Here is a 17,210-nt window from a genome sequence, read left to right as displayed (position 1 = left end):
ATTTTGTGTTTTCTGGACAGACAGAGACAGCCATGTCTGAACATGGGAAGTTATTTAAACTTGAAAATGGCCTTCCCAGATTGACTATCTCTCAACATTTCAATGAAGCAATTTAAATTGACAATGGTTGGTAGACCTACTGGCCCCATGAAGATGGGATTTCAAGCAAAGTCATTCAGGAGGATAATTATAGCTGAAATAGGATAGCAAACATTCCTCCATTGTGTGTCAATTATATTGCCTTCAATACATTGTATGGACAGTGGAATACATTGATATTGTCATCATGTGACTGGAACTGGTTGGAGAAAGCACCCATACTTTATTAGTACACAAGGGCAGCCTAGTTGGTCAGTCTGGGATATGATAGCTAGAGGGCGTCCATCTCTCATGTTGCACAAAGAAGGATCTGCCTCAGAAACCACCTTTGGAATTAAAGAGCGGTTCAGTTGTTTTATCTGCAAGGCTATATTTCTTTATTATAGGAGCGTGGCCATAATTTCATCTGAAACAGACAAAAACTTCCAACCTCCATTGTCTCCAGTGAATCAGGCCTACAACTTTGCAACCACCATCTTAAGAACTGTATGAATAAACAATTGACCTATTTTCTTTTAATTCTATTAGTAATCTAAGTGCATGTTATATCAATTCCTGTGTGTGAGTGTCTGTGTGTTTGGGAAGTTTGTTGTGTTTACATTTCAGGTGTTATGAAAAATATCCTTTCTTTGATTTAAACTTGGAAGAAAGCTTGTTTTTTCATCTTGTTTTCATCTTAAAGTCTCAGCACATAAAGGGGAAAAACACTCCTCAAAAATACATATTATTGTGATCAGCTAAGAGGTGAGAAGAGGGGAAATTTTTCTTCCACATCTTTCCCCACCCATAACAAACCTTATATTCTTGCCATCACTAAGACCTCCTATTTGCACCACAACATTCTCGACATTGTGCCTATCTCAGCTCATTTGCTGCTGAAACCATTATCCTTGTTTTCATTAGCTTTAGAATTGACTGTTCCAATGGCCTGCTGGCTAGTCATCTACATTTTACCCACTGTAAAAGCGAGGCCATCGAAAACTTTGCTGACGTGCCTCATTCCCTTATCATTACTGTGCTTATTGACATACATCAGTTCCTGGTCAAGCAACATCATGAACTTAAATTCTCTTCCCGGTTCTCAAATCCTTCCATGGTCTTTGCCCCATAACTCAGAGTCATGGAGATTTACAGCATGGAAACAGGCCCTTCGGTCCAACTCGATCATACCGCCCTTTTTTTTAAACACAAAGCTAGTCCCAATTGCCCACGTTTGGCCCATATCCCTCTATACCCATCTTACCCATGTAACTATCTAAATGCTTTTTAAAAGACAAAATTATACCCGCCTCTACTACTGCCTCTGGTAGCTCATTCCAGGCACTCATCACCCTTTGTGTGAAAAAGATTGCCTCTCTGGACCCTTTTGTATCTCTCCCCTCTCACCTTACCTATGCCCTCTGGTTTTAGACTGGGAAAAGATATTGACTACCTAGCTGATCTCATTATTTTATAGACCTCTATAAGATCACCCCGAAGCCTCCTACGCTCCAGGGAAAAAAGTCCCAGTCTACCCAGCCTCTCCTTATAACTTAAACCATCAAGTCCCAGTAGCATTCTAGTAAATTATTTCTGCGCTCTTTCTAGTTTAATAATATCCTTTCTATAATAGGGTGCGATATCTGTGATCCTCTAACTTTTAGTCTCTCATGCATCCCCAAATATAATTGCTTCACCATTGGTGGCCACACCTTCTGTTGCTTCAGCTGTCACTCTGGAATTTCCTTCAACACCTTTCTGCCTTTCAACCTCACTTTTTCCTTTAAGACAGTTCTGTCAAACCTACCTCTGTGACTTGGTCAGCAGACCTAATATTTCCATATGTGGCTCAGTGTCATGCTTTGATTTATGATCCTTCTTTCAAGTACCTTGACACATTTCATTACATTAAAGGCACTGTACAAATATAAGTTCATAGAAATCATAGAAACCCTACAGTACAGAAAGAGGCCATTCGGCCCATTGAGTCTGCACCGACCACAATCCCACCCAGGCCCTACCCCCATATCCCTACATATTTTACCCACTAACCCCTCTAACCTATGCATCTCAGGACACTAAGGGGCAATTTTTAGCATGGCCAATCAACCTAACCCGCACATCTTTGGACTGTGGGAGGAAACCCACGCAGACACGAGGAGAATGTGCAAACTCCACACAGACAGTGACCCAAGCCAGGAATCGAACCCAGGAGCTGTGAAGCAGCAGTGCTAACCACTGTGCTACCGTGCCGCCCGTTGCAGTTGCAGTTATTTTACTGCTCTAAGGTAGCTCACTGGTTATGGAAGAGTAGAAAATCAGCCAGATCCAATGATGGACCGGCCGGCACCTGGTCCAATATATATGAAGAGTGACTACATAGAGCCACATTAAGAACTACTGGTTAAGCCTAATACATATGTTCCTGCATTTTGTACTTCAGAATTTCAGTTTGGACTGTAAAACAGTGCAGGCCTCAGAATTACTACTTTGAAACATAGGAACAAGAGTAAGTCATTCAGCCCCTTGAGCCTGTTCCATTTTTTAGCTTGATAATGGTTGATCTGTATTTTAACTCCACCTTCAAAGACAATGTAGATGACGTTTGACCACAGTGGCAGTGCAAGGTGGGTGAGAATAAACTGGCAACCCATTTTTCAATCTGTTTAATTTTCTGCACCAGGGGAGTTGATTTTGCCACTTTGCATAATGCCCCATTATGAATTTATACCTCCACGTGTCCCAGATATTCCATGAAATAACCTATCATAGCATATGTGCCAGTACTGTTATTAGTTACCCTCAAACACCTCCTGAATGTAGGCTGCTTGAAGCTAACTCTCTTCAGGCTGAGTTTCACTATAATGAACCATTTGGATGTTGCTTATATCAGGCTACAAATTTGGGCTGTGCATGTGGTTTAGCTTGTTGCCCTTTACTTGTGCTGTCTTGTGACTGGATGATGCTGTGGGGTGTTGGCCACAGTTTGGTAAGTCTCAAGAAGTCTCCACAGTCATACATAGGTTAATTGTAAGTCTTTATTGACTCTTAGAATTATTTACAAATATACAGTAAAGGGTTCAAGTTAGCAGCTGTTCCCATGCTTGCTAATGCAGGTAGCTTTGTCCAACACTAGACTAGCCCTGGGTGGAGGTTATGTGCTCTCTTCCATCACTATATGGACAGTACTGTACTCAGTCCCACATTAACTCTATATGTGCTAGACCCTTGTACTACACATGAGGTTTCTCTTACTCTATAAATGACACAAAAGTGGCACATAAGATAGTCAGTGTTAAGTTTTTCTTAAAACTATTTATTTACAACTTTTGACATTCAAGACCATCTGGTAGGTGCATTATTCTCTGGATACATGCTGTTCTATGTCTTGCTCCCTTGAAGTCCCTCAGTCATGTGATCATGATGTCATGATTACCATCATTAACATCATCATCCAATTGATCCTTTACTCTAGACATCACAGCTCCTCCTGCCTCTACATTGAGTTAAGCTGCGATTGATTTTTTTTGTTGATGACCTCCAATAGTCTCTTTAATTAATGTTGGCAAGGCTGCAGCAATGATCTCAGAAGCCAATGGGAGTGTGTCTGGCTCATGCTGTACTCATTGCTGGTGGATATTTGAAAAGGGTTTTGAGATAAACATTTAGGTTCCTCATTAGCATGGGCAAGGGGCTTAATGCTTGTTTCAGGTGAAACAGGATCTAATTTCCCCTCCCTTTCTTCTCCAATTAGAGGATGCCCTGCAGCCAGACTTAGAAACTATTTCTGGGACAGTCTGTGACTTACTAGTATAGGTCACTGAACTGAGCAATGCCCTTGGGTTCCAGGCTTGAATACCACCATGGTAGATGATCAATTGTCTTGTGGCAGGCATGGGTGAGCTGAAAATAATGTTCAGGACCATGCTGTTGTGGTACTGGTTTTTATTGAAGGGTAGTCATTTACTCCAAAGGAAAAGATTACCCCTCTTTGAAGTATCTCTTTCAGTAGCAGTTCTTAAATCATTTCATTGAAATGAATAGTTTAAATGTATGTTTTCTCTGTAGTCAGTTATTCTCAAGGAGCCAGTTTTAAGGAAAACTATTGGCCCTTCAAGAGGTCCAAGTGCTGCATACATGTTTCTTGAGTCTAGTACAGCCCTACATGTCAGATAGCAGTAATGCCATCTGTGCTTGAACTACTCAATAGTTTAATGCCACCAGGGTATATCTGGCAAATGGAACTGAAGGGATAAATTTTGGAAGTCATAGCATAGTTACAGCACAGAGTAGGCCCTTCAGTTCATTGTGCTTGTGCCAGATCAATCCAGAAAGTCCCACTCCCCTGCCCTTTCATATAGTATTACAACATTTTTGCTTCATCTACTTAACAAATCCCCTTTATAAAGCCACGATTGATCCTGCCTCATCAAAGAATATATTCCAATCATAACTATTGTGCAAATATATTATTCCCAAATTTGTGTCCTCTGGTTCTTGACTTTTTTGCCATTGCGAATAGCTATTTGCAAATCCATTTGTAGGAGACTTCTCAATCAAATCTTCTCTCAAACATCTGTTTTCTAACAATAAGCCTAACTTCTCCACCCTATTGATGTAGTTAAATTCGCTCAAACCTAGAACCATTGTATTATATGTTTTGCAAACCCTCTCTATAGCCACGACACCCTTCCTAGGTGCCCAGAATGGAACACAATGTTCTAGTTGAGGCTTGAGTCAGCGATCCATCATAATGTGCTGCCTTTTGTACTCGATGGGCTAGACAAATGGTGAGGGAAGGCATTGGGAGGGGTGCTCAATGACTTCCTCCCACCATGTGTGAAACATGGTGGTATGGCTTCCTGCTTGCTGTCCAGTTAAGCCAATTATATAGCTAATTAAGATTTACTTCCTGCCTCCTAGGGCACCTTGCCCATGTTGCATAGCCCTGCTGCTGGGTGAAATCTGGCGACCTTCCAGTGAGTTCTGGAGGGAACCCCTCCTTTATGTGTACTCCAAGACGCATGGTTTGGTGCCAGCAGCATAGCAATGATACTGCTGACACTCCACTGCATGGGATTTACCCAATACCAGCAAAATTCGGCCCTAATACAAAACCTGTGCAGGATGCTTTATTTTTTTAACTGCTTTCTCTACTTGCCCTGCCACTGTCAGTAATGTATGCACAAATACCTCTAGGCCACTCAGTTTCTGCATTTTCTTTGGAATTGAACCCTTAATTTTACAATGCCTCCCCCATTCCTCCAACCAAATTGTATCAATTTGCACTTCTCTGCATTAAGTTTCATCTGTCACCCATTCCACTAGCCCCTTGTATCCTCTTGCACCCCATCACCATCCTCCTCACAGTTCATTATTCCTCCAAGTTTTGTCACCTGCAAATTTTCAAACTTGCCCTGTACACTGAAGTCCAAGCACAGATTACAATCCTTGGGAAACACCACTGCATGACTCCCTCCAGTCTGAAAAACAACCCTTCCTGTCACTTAGCCAATTTCATATCCATACTTCTCCTTTCATTCCACGGGCTCCAACTTTGCTGAAATCACATTCAGTTCCTGGCCTTACCAAAAAATAACAAAATTAGCCACCAAACCAAAACACAAAAGTTATTGAAGGAGGCTAGTGATGAGGAAATTCATAAAGATCTTTGTTTTTGAGTATTTATAACATTTTACCCATAAATTAGAAATGGGCAGGGTACAGGTGGACTGCAAGTTAACGATATAAAGGAGCATTTTTGCAAAGCAGTGCAGTGGATGAACTTTCTAAGCACTTAAATGATGAACAATTTTATTGATTCAATGTACCATGTATTTTGAGAGAGGAGGTTTCTGTGCTGTCAATATTGTCTTAAATTATCTCAGCAAGAAAGTACTCAAAGCTTCTGTGAACCACTGGAATTACCCTAAGTGCACATCAATTATACATGATGCAACTCTCCAAGGTGTACAGGGCAGTAAATAAGGAAGTGGAGGAAGGTCTGGATTAGTATTGTCTGCAGGAAAACCTCTCATTGAGCTTTCGCATGCTTTTAACATATATTTTCCTTTTTTAAATTATGTTGCAATATCTACTTACCACCCATTGAACTGATTCGCTAATTTGGCGCTCATCAGTGTTCACGGGAAACTCTTTGGAAATTTAGGGGCCCTGATATTTATGGAGAGGTTGCAAGGCTGAAAAATAATTCAACGGCAGGAGCTTATTATCATTTTTAAATTCCATTTCCAGCCTGGCAAACAGCTAGAGTGACAGGTTGGCTCGGTGTCAGACAGAAAATCCAGCAGAAAACTCAATCAATGGGAAGGTGATTATAGGACAATGATAGTTTATTACAGTAAAAATGACACCCTTATGCAATAGAAATTACCAACACTTGGCCTAGAAATTGGGTCTTAATCTAACTGTGCCCAAGATGTTCAGCAATGTAAATTAGTATCTCACTTTGTGCACAGTGAAACAATGCCAGAGGTGTGTGGGATGCCAAACAGGGCAGATATCAAACAGGAGCTTGGTGGGCTTGCGACCCCTGAGGGAAACTGTTTGAAGTTAATATTTTCAATTGAGTGAGTCCTTAATTTGCAGGGAGATGGGTTCCTTGATCAATTACCAGTGGCAGGCGGGCTCTCAATGCTGGTGGGCCAATGAGCAGCCTTTCAGCTTTAGAAGAGATGCAGTACAAGGTAACTAACTGGGAGGGTTCCCAAACAAAAAGGTACCCTCTGTTACTTTTTAAAGATTTCAGTTGATAAAAAAATGCACAAAATGAAGCAGCCAGGCCTTCATTCTGGAGGTAGGGAGATGGGGTGTGTGTGTGGTGGTGGTGGGGGAATTCCTCTACAGGGTGGTCTTTGGCTGTAGCCCCAGGCATGCAGGAAGGGTTTGTGGCCCTGCCAAGGACACTGGTCCTTCAGCCTGCCACTGTATGCCCACCTTCAGATAGTTGATCTGTTCCCCCACCACTTTGGGAAACTTGAGGTCGACAAGAAAATCCTAAACATACCTTTAAGAAGTCTCCTAATGAGCTTAATTGCCTGCTTGTCTCATGGGTGTCGTCAGTCTTCCAAGACCAAGAACCAGCTGCCTAACGTGGGCTCCGCTGCCATCTCAAGATTGACACATTGGTCAGTGGTGATATTTTCAGTCCCCCTTTCCCCCACCTCCACTCTTGACTTTGGGAAAATACAGCCCTGGTCCCCAACACCAGCAGCAGCCAGAGCTTGATGGTTTGTTATTGCTGTCCCAGTTATAACAGTTGTTACCCCCTTCAACAAGAGCAACAGAAGTACACTGAGGTGTGGCTGATGAAGATCTGGACATTCCAGCTGGAATCCATCTTGCCTGCAGCTCCCCTTGCTCAATGGCTGACCTCATGTCGTGGTAGCTTTCAGTGCCTCACACCTCCGTGTTGCTGCCCTGTCCTGGTCGAGTCACAAACTTGCTCGCCTTTTGCAAAAACGGAAACATCAGCAGCCTCTGCCTCTTCCTCCTCATCTTGTCAACTCTCTTTGGTGGCACAGTGGTTAGCACTGCTGCCTCACAGCGTCAGGGACCCAGGTTCAATTCTCGGCTTGGGTCACTGTCTGTGCGGACTCTGCATGTTCTCCTCATGTCTGTGTGGGTTGACTCCGGGTTCTCTGGTTTCCTCCCACAGTCCGAAGGATGTGCAAGTTAGGTGCATTGGCCTAAATTCTCCCTCAGTGTACCTGAACAGGCACCAGAGTGTGTCGACTAGAGGATTTTCACAGTAACTTCATTGCAGTGTTAATGTAAGCCTTCTTGTGACAAATAAATCAGAATAATAAATCTTTCCTTGTGTGTGCGCACTTCAAATTAACCATTTGTACGGTTCAGGCCAGTGTTTTGCCACTCTTTCAGACTCGCCAGTCAGACTCTGATTTTACATTGCCTGCTGGGCCTATCAGGCTCTGAATGGATGCACAGTGCACCAGCCGGCTGGGGCCCTGTGCTTAGACACTGTGTGTTTCATTGTAAATCTGTCTCTGGCAATTGGTCGTTATGTTTTCTCATTATTACAACATATTAATATAGATTTCTCATGACTGTCAAATAATCCTTATATAGTGAGGATTTTCATTTTGACCATAATTCAGCTTTCAATGTTCTTTCTTCTCAAGTAGGTGGTTCCCTTTTGTGGGAATCATTGTGGGTCCTGTTCCATTTCATTTCGGGGTCCTCTTTATATTCAATTAAGGAAAACCTATTGAAATTGAATGTGTGTGAGAGAGAGAAAGAGAAACAGACAAATACGCCGTTGAGGCTGCTATCTTTGGCTTGCTCAGAACTTACCATGAGCTCCAAGGTCCTGACTTTTGGTGCATCCTTCCTGATAACTCCTTAACTGCTTCCAATTGTTCTCGTAACACATGTCCTCTGACATCTCCAGAGCACTGAACACCTCGTATCGAGCAAAGAAGAAAGAACAGTAACAGCAGAAATATTGGGGCTGGGCAATGGGGAGTGGCATTCAATTTTCTTAACCTGCTTGGAGCTAGGTGGTGTGTGTTAGTGGGTGGGAAACCTGGAAGTTGGGGTTCAGCTGCATGCTGCGGAGGTTTAACTCCATAGCATGTATGTGGCATCACTGACAAGTTCCCTGCCCTGAAACTAGCCTGACTGATTGGGTTGGGGGATAGGGGTGTCCTTCGCTAAGGTGGGAGGGGGAACCAAATCTGTCTCTGCAGGGTGGTCCACTTCCAGGGTCTTCGACAGGGAGGAGCTGGTTCAGAGGCCTTAATGCACAGAATCAGAGGCTTTGAGGGTATTGAGACAATTGGAGGTCTCATGGAGGTCGGCAAGGGATTGAAACTTTTTGATGCTGTGTCGGGTTTCAGGTGTTTGGCTAGGCAGGCACATTGAATCATTGTGTCAAGATACTTATCTCATGATAGAGTCATAGAGGTTTACAGCATGGAAACAGGCCCTTCAGCCCAACTTGTCCTTGCTGCCCTTTTATTTAAACCACTGAACTAGTCCCAAATTCCCGCATTTGGTCCATATCCCTCTATATCCATCTACCCATGTAACTGTCTAAATGCTTTTTAAAAGACAAAATTGTACCCGCCTCTACTACTACCTCTGGTAGCTTGTTCCAGACACTCACCAACCTCTGAGTGAAAAAATGACCCCTCTGGACCCTTTTGTATCTCTCCCCTCTCACCTTAAACCTAAGCCCTCTAGTTTAGACTCCCCTACCTTTGAAAAAAGATGTTGACTATCTAGCTGATCTATGCCCCTCGTTATTTTATAGATCTCCATAAGATTATCCCTAAGCTTCCTTCACTCCAGGGAAAAAAGTCCCAGTCTATCCAGCCTCTCCTTATAACTCAAACCATCAAGTCCCAGTAGCATCCAAGTAAATCTTTTCTGCACTCTTTCTAGTTTAATAATATCCTTTCTATAATGGTGACCAGAATTGTACACAGTATTCCAAGTATGGCCTTACCAATGTCTTGTACAACTTCAATAAGACGTCCCAACTTCTGTACTCGATGTTCTGACCGATGAAACCAAGCATGCTGAATGCCTTCTTCACCGCCCTCTCCACCTATGACTCCACTTTCAAGGAGCTATGAACCTTCAGTCTCTCGCCCAGTTTAGCTGATGGGTTTACCAAGGCCTGGAAAACCTGGCTGACCAGAGTTAAATTACAAATGAGCCTCATTATAATATTTAAAATGCCAACCCATCTTCTTGGAGTGGGTTAATCACCCACCCTTCCCCTGTCTAACCTCTAATAAAACCAGAAGTGAACAGGTTGGGGTTGAGATTCAGAGTTTTAACACATGAACATCACCTTCCCCACCAAACTAAAATCCATAATTTTTGTGATGTTAAAATTGTCCCATTACTCGTGTGTTACTGAAACTAACTGATGCTTCTTGAACCAAGATTTGCAAATTGAAAATAATCGTGAAATACTGAATGCTGACATAGAGGTATCAATTTTAACTCCCTTATTTGGCAATCATTTCTTGCCGGATACCTGGCCATTGTGCTTGGAAACTTCAAGTGGCATATTGGTGGTTATTTAAAATTGTCTGAGCCTGGCCGCTTCTGCTCCCAGGTGGACAGACAAATGTGTTGAGTTCCATCTGGAAGTTAAAATAGAGCCCTCTCATATTATTACATAATGGCTAGCCTGTGTGTTCCCATGGTCATCGAGTGACCATTACATACACTAATGCTGTAATTACATGTGACATTACTACAACCCAACACCTGAACTGTGACATTACTTTATTTCCTCCTCACACATAAAACAAAACACTATCCGAAAGCTCACGAATCAGTTAACTAACGTGTCAACTGTAGAATCAATAGCATATTTGTTACTCATTATTTGAGAGTATCAGGGCTACCAGGCTCACTGGGTGGCTGATGGGCTAAGTCCTGCAGGACAGAGATGGAAACAATTGAGCTTGATGATACTTGAAACCAATGAAAATTTGAAAGCATTTAAGCCAGGCAATTGTTTTCTTGACAAGATCGAGCTTTTTGTTCAAGCCAAAGAGGCGAAACATTCATTTGGAAATTGTATTTACTGATTTATTTATTTCTTTATCTGAGAAAAACAAATTTCATGCAGAAACTCAGAAATGGACCTCAACTTGAAGTATTAGTTTGGTTTTCCAGATGATGATAGGCATACTGGGGATATTCAGCATTTTTTTATTATTAGTTTACAATCCCTACAGTGCAGAAGGAGGCCGTTCGGCTAATCAAGCACCAACCATAATCCCACCCAGGCCCTATTCCCGTAACCCCACATATTTACCCTGCTAATCCCCCTACACTAAAGGGACAAGTTAGCATGGCCAGTCAACCTAACCCGCACATCTTTGGACTGTGGGAAGAAACTGGAGCACCCGGAGGAAATCCACGCAGATATGGGGACAATGTGCAAACTCCACACAGTGACCCGAAGCCGGAATTGAACCCAGGTCCCTGGCACTGTGAGGCAGCAGTGCTGGGCACTGAGGCAGCAGTGCTAACCACTGTGCCACCATATCCGAACATACTAAACTTACAATGATGTGAAATGTAACAGTATTGTAGCAAAATTATATGGTTAAATCCCTCGACTAATGCAATGTAGGCTGAGCAGATGGTTTTATACAACACACTCTTTAAATTCAGAATAATTTGCATCAATGAGAAATATATCACAGTGATAAAGCCTTTTGCACATGGATCAAGAAAATCAGGTTAATTAATTTAGTAATCTAAACACATTAGAAAAGCAAGAATCTATAAATGTCATTTTCAGATAATAGACTGAGGGATATTAAATAATCCAATTAAATAGACTGAGGTATTAAATGAGTACTTTGCGTCAGTATTCACCAAAGAGAAGGACTTGGTGGATGATGAGTCTGGGAAAGGATGTGTCGATAGTGAGTCATGTTGAGATCAAAAAGGGCCTGATGGGATATACCCCAAAATACTGAGAGAGGCAAGAGAGGAAATTGCTGGGGCCTTGAGAGAAGTCTTTGTATCCTCACTGGCTACAGGGGAGGTCACAGTAAGAAGTTTAACAACACCAGGTTAAAGTCCAACAGGTTTATTTGGTAGCAAAAGCCACACAAGCTTTCGGAGCTCCAAGCCCCTTCTTCAGGTGAGTGGGAATACTGTTCACAAACAGGGCATATAAAGACACAAACTCAATTTACATGAATAATGGTTGGAATGCGAATACTTACAGCTAATCAAGTCTTTAAGATATAAACAATTTGAGTGGAGAGAGCATCAAGACAGGCTAAAAAGATATGTATTGTCTCCAGACAGTGAGACTCTGCAGGTCCAGGCAAGCTGTGGGAATTACAAATAGTGTGACACGAACCCAATATCCCGGCTGAGGCCGTCCTCATGTGTGCGGAACTTGGAATATAGTGTTCAATTCTGGTCGCCACACTACCAGAAGGATGTGGAAGCTTTGGAGAGGGTACAGAAAAGATTTACCAGGATGTTGCCTGGTATGGAGGGCATTAGCTATGAGGAGAGGTTGGAGAAACTTGGTTTGTTCTCACTGGAGCGACGGAGGTTGAGGGGTGACCTGATAGAAGACTACAAGATTATGAGAGGCATGGACAGAGTGGATAGTCAGAAGCTTTTCCCCAGGGTGGAAGAATCAATTACTAGGGGCATAGGTTTAAGGTGCGGGGGGCAAGTTTTAAAAGAGATGCACGAGGCAGATTTTTTACACAGAGAGTGGTGGGTGCCTGGAACTCGTTGCCGGGGGAGGTAGTGGAAGCGGATACGGTAGTGACTTTTAAGGGGCATCTTGACAAGTACGTGAATGAGATGGGAATAGAGGGATATGGTCCCCGGAAGCGTAGGGGGTTTTAGTTAAGACGGGCAGCATGGTCAGTGCAGGCTTGGAGAGCCGAAGGGCCTGTTCCCGTGCTGTAATTTTCTTTGTTCTTTGTTTTCTTTGATATGATACAAACCGCTTTGCAGTCTTGGTTTTCCTTCTAACACTCAAAGATGCACAGAATTTTTAAACTGTGTTCAAATGTTGAAAATGCCATCGTGCGATTTGAACTCATGCTTTGCTGCCCTGCTAGACTTGTTACCCTACCTATAAGGAACATTGGCCAGCTTGCTTGATTAATTTAAGTTCAAGTTTATTTATTAGTCACAAGTAAGGCTTACATTAACACTGCAATGAAGTTACTGTGAAATTCCCCTAGAAATTAGGCCCATCAATGAAAATGGCATAGCCCACTCTATTTCCTTTGGGCTGTGCATGCTCCATCTACCACCCACACAATTTACAATGTCACGATGATGGGAAGCAGTGACTGAATGAGGTTCACCTAAAACCTCACCAGCTCACTGCAGACATATTGAACTGTCCAAAGAAGGCATCTTCTTTTAAAATATACAAGAAAAAACACTGATCAAACTGGCTGGACAAGTCACCTAATGTCAGGTATTGAAGGTTGAACACTTCTTTGGAAAATTGCTATATGAATTGCACTGCAGAGTTGTTGCAGGAAATTTCACACATTTGAGGTGTCAAAGTCCATTTCAAACTCTTAGTATTAATTTTAAAGCCTTCCTTTCCAAAGTGCTGGACTTGGGTCAGCTGTAATTCTATCAAGATAATGTGAATTGCTAACCAGCCGGATACTCATCAGACATTCAAAACTCTGCAGGGGATGAAATAACCTAATTTCCTGTTGAGTTCTATCATGAAATGTGTCAAAGGTTTCGAAGATGAAAAGATCAAAACGTGTGATTACTTGATCTGCAACAATGACTGCTAAATATGCTAATCAAATTCCTTTCTGGGAATATACAGACAGGAATTTTAGAAACTGATTCTGCCAAATAGAACCAGAAGGAGGAAGGAAAAAAAAATCACAATCTAAAAACACTATTGGAAGAGATTAGTAAAGATTTGCCTCTCTATCCCGCCCTCTGAAGCTAAAAGAATTCCTTCAACACAGTGCAGACCTGCACATAAGTCAACTTCAGAATTCTACAAGGAGCTAACTAACTTCAATTGGCTGCAATGTTCCACAAGCTGTTTCTCAAAGACAAACAAAGGACTTAATCATACATTCCTTTTACTTTGTATCAGACTCTATTTTGATATCTGTGTATATGTCTTTACTATTTTTTTCTTGCGTTTAGTAACTAATAAACTTACTCCTTTGTTGACGCAAGAAAACTTGATTTAATTGACTTTTTATTAACAAATAAAAACATTTGGATTGGAAATGGCATTTATGGAAAATAAATTTTAAACCATTGTTGCAATCAACCAAGCAAACTTAATAGAAGGGGAGCCAGACAGTCGCAACAACATTCGACAACTTGTATAATATAATAAACAGTCCAAGAGGTTTCAAAGGAGCATTATGAAACAAAGTATGACGCTGAGCCATTATGGGTATATTGGGTCAGATGACCAAAAGTTGGTCAAAGAGATAAGCTTTAAGGAGTATCTTAAAGCAGATAATTGAAGTAAAGAGGTGTAAGGAGGGCATTCCAGAGATTTGGTAACTGAAGATGAAAACTGTCCCCAGTGATTTCCTGTGTTGTACCAGACATGTATCTGTTTGCTTTAAGTAAAGGAGACTAAAATGTTAGGGTGGGATTTTCTGGCTGCGTTCGCCCCAAAACAGGATAATCCCGCCCAAGGTCAATGGACCTTTGCATGGTCTGCAATCTCGCCACCCCCCCCCCCCCCCCACCCGCTACGATTCCCGTGGCAGGCAGGGTGGGAAAATTCCCCCATGGACTTACTGATGATGTATTGCTGTAAGTCAGTGTACAGCATTCCAGTTCAGTGATCACAGAATCACAAAATTATTATGGTACGGAAGGAAGCCATTTGGCCCATCTTTTCTGTACTAGCTCTCCAAAAGGGCATCATGACTCAGAGCCATTCCCCTGCCTTTTTCCCATACCCCTGCACATTGTATCTATTCAAGTAATCATAGAGTAGAATTATAGAATCCCTATAGTGCAGAAGGAGGCCATTCGGCTCATTGAGCCTGCACCAACAACAATCCCACCCAGGCCCTATCCCTGTAACCCCATGTATTTACCCTGCTAATCCCCCTGACACTAAGGCATTGCCAATCAACCTAACCCACACATCTTTGGACTGAGAGGAAACCACAGCACCTGGAGGAAACTCACACAGAGGGAGAACATGTAAACTCCACACAGAGTCACCCAAGGCAAGAATTGAATCTGGGTCCCTGGCACTGTGAGGTCGCAGTGCTAACCACTGTGCCACCATGCTGCCCATTATCTAGTGCCTTCTCGAATGCCTTGATTGAACCAACCTCCACCACACTTCCAAGCAGTGCTTTCCAACCTGAACCACGCATTGTGCAGAAAAGATTTTCTCACATCCTGTTTACTTTTTTTGCAAATCACTTTAAATCTGTGCCCTCTTATTTTAATCCTTTTATGAGCAGAAACAGTTTCTCCCTATCTACTCTGTCCAGCCTCCTCATGATTTTGAACATCTTTGATTTGATTTATTGTCACATGTATTAGGATGCAGTGAAAAGTATTGTTTCTTGCACGCTATACAGACAAAGCATACCGTACATAGGGAAGGAAAGGAGAGAGTGCAAAATGACGTGTTACAGCCATAGCCAGGGTGTAGAGAAAGATCAACTTAATGCGAGGGAAGTCCATTCAAAAGTCTGGTAGCGGCAGAGAAGAAGCTGTTTTTGAGTCGGTTGGTACGTGACTTCAGACTTTTGTATCTTTTTCCCAATGGAAGAAAGTGGAAGAGAGAATGTCCGGGGTGCATGGGGTCCTTGATAATGCTGGCTGCTTTGCCAGGGCAGCGAGAAGTGTAGACAGTGTCAATGGATGGGCGGCTGGTTTGAGTGATGGATTGGGCTTCACTCACGATTCTTTGCCATTTATTGTGGTCTTGGACAGAACAGGAGCCATACCAAGCCGTGATACAACCAAAAAGAATGCTTTCTAAGGTACATCTGTAGAAGTTGGTGAGAGTTGTAGCGGACATGCCAAATTTCCTTAGCCTCCTGAGAAAGTAGAGGCAGTGGTGGACTTTCTTAACTAGAGTGTCGGCATGGGGGGACCAGGGCCGTTGTTGGTGATCTGGACACCTAAAAACTTGAAGCTGTCAACCATTTCTACTTCATCCCCATTGATGTTGACAGGGGCATGTTCTCCACAATGCTTCCTGAAGTTGATGACCATGTCCTTCGACTATCTCTATCAACTCTTCTCTTCACATTCTTCTCTCAAGGAGAGTAGCCCCGCCTTTCCAATTCATTGTCATAACTGAAGGTTTTCATTCCTGGAACCATTTTGTAAACCTCTTCTTCACTCTTTCCAATGTGTTCATACCCTTCTTATAATGTGTCATCAAAACTGTTGTAAAATGAAAGAAAGGTGGGTAAATGTACCCTGACTAACCTTGGCCAGTTTGCAGTAACCTTTTTTAACTCGGGTGTGTTATGCAGTGAGATAAATAAAGGGGACAAGAATCAGGTGAAGGTCCAACACAACTTAATTACACTTAGTAAGAAAAAATAATATTTATCAGACTCTACTACTGTACTTTAATTAAACTCTATCAAACTCTATCAACCTCTTCACAGGACTTTTCAGTAAACAATCTTGCATTTCTAAGTAAATATTCTCAAATCTACACTCTCTACTTCTAACACACATTTCTGAGGATTCCCTACTCCCTCTCCACAGGTCCCTATTACTGTATTTGAACCATTTGTCTGAAAAAACTGATTACAGCCTTTTGATAAGGCTGGGACAGGCTCTTCCTTGGTCTCTGAGGGTTAGCTGAGGTTTCAGGATCTGCAGTCATTGATTTGGGCTTCTACGGCTGGTTCTGGTCTTTGGGTCATCTTACCGGGGTAGGCTTCTGGGTCTGATCAGTCTGATGATGCTCACCACGAGGTACAAAGAGCTGGAGATGCTGTGCTGCTTGGCTGCCAGTTGAAGGTGCTCTCTGGAGACGCCGTTAAAGAAGGTGCAAAAGGAGAGAGTGCTGACGGTTGCCCCTTTTATCCCTGTTTTCACACCCTTGTCGAAGATTTTGTGGCCTATGCCCAATACCAGCATCGGGCGGGGGCAGGAAGACCCAACGAGATGACTACTTTCCATATTTGGAGATCACGGAACATGATTTGAATCTTCAACTGTCAAATGCTGTCCTTGTCATGCTATACTCTGGCCTCCGACTGAGCCGGGTGCCACCAAGTCTGCATAGTATCTTCTATCAAAGCAGGTTTTACTGGAGGTGAAAACAATGATTCATTCTGAAACAGTGGCTGTTAGACTTGGCCAGGCAGTTCCAGGCATGCCTGGAAGTTGATTGTCCAAGGCCTGGCTGTATGAAAACTGAATGTTCCAGCTCTGTAGTTTGAAAATTGCAGATTCTGACTAGGTTTAAACTTGGCTTCTGCATTTTGAGTTTTTATCCATGCTCATTGTTGTGTGGAAATTTGAAGGTGGCCAATTGTGTCTTAACTTAGACAATTCAAAACTCGCAAGGCAAATATCTCTGTGCAAAGACATAACAAATTTATTTTACATAAAACAAGCGTACAGCTGACCAGATA

Source organism: Mustelus asterias, chromosome 5 (assembly GCF_964213995.1).
Source record: "Mustelus asterias chromosome 5, sMusAst1.hap1.1, whole genome shotgun sequence".
NCBI classification, from domain to species: domain Eukaryota; kingdom Metazoa; phylum Chordata; class Chondrichthyes; order Carcharhiniformes; family Triakidae; genus Mustelus; species Mustelus asterias.
This window is presented reverse-complemented; position numbering follows the sequence as displayed.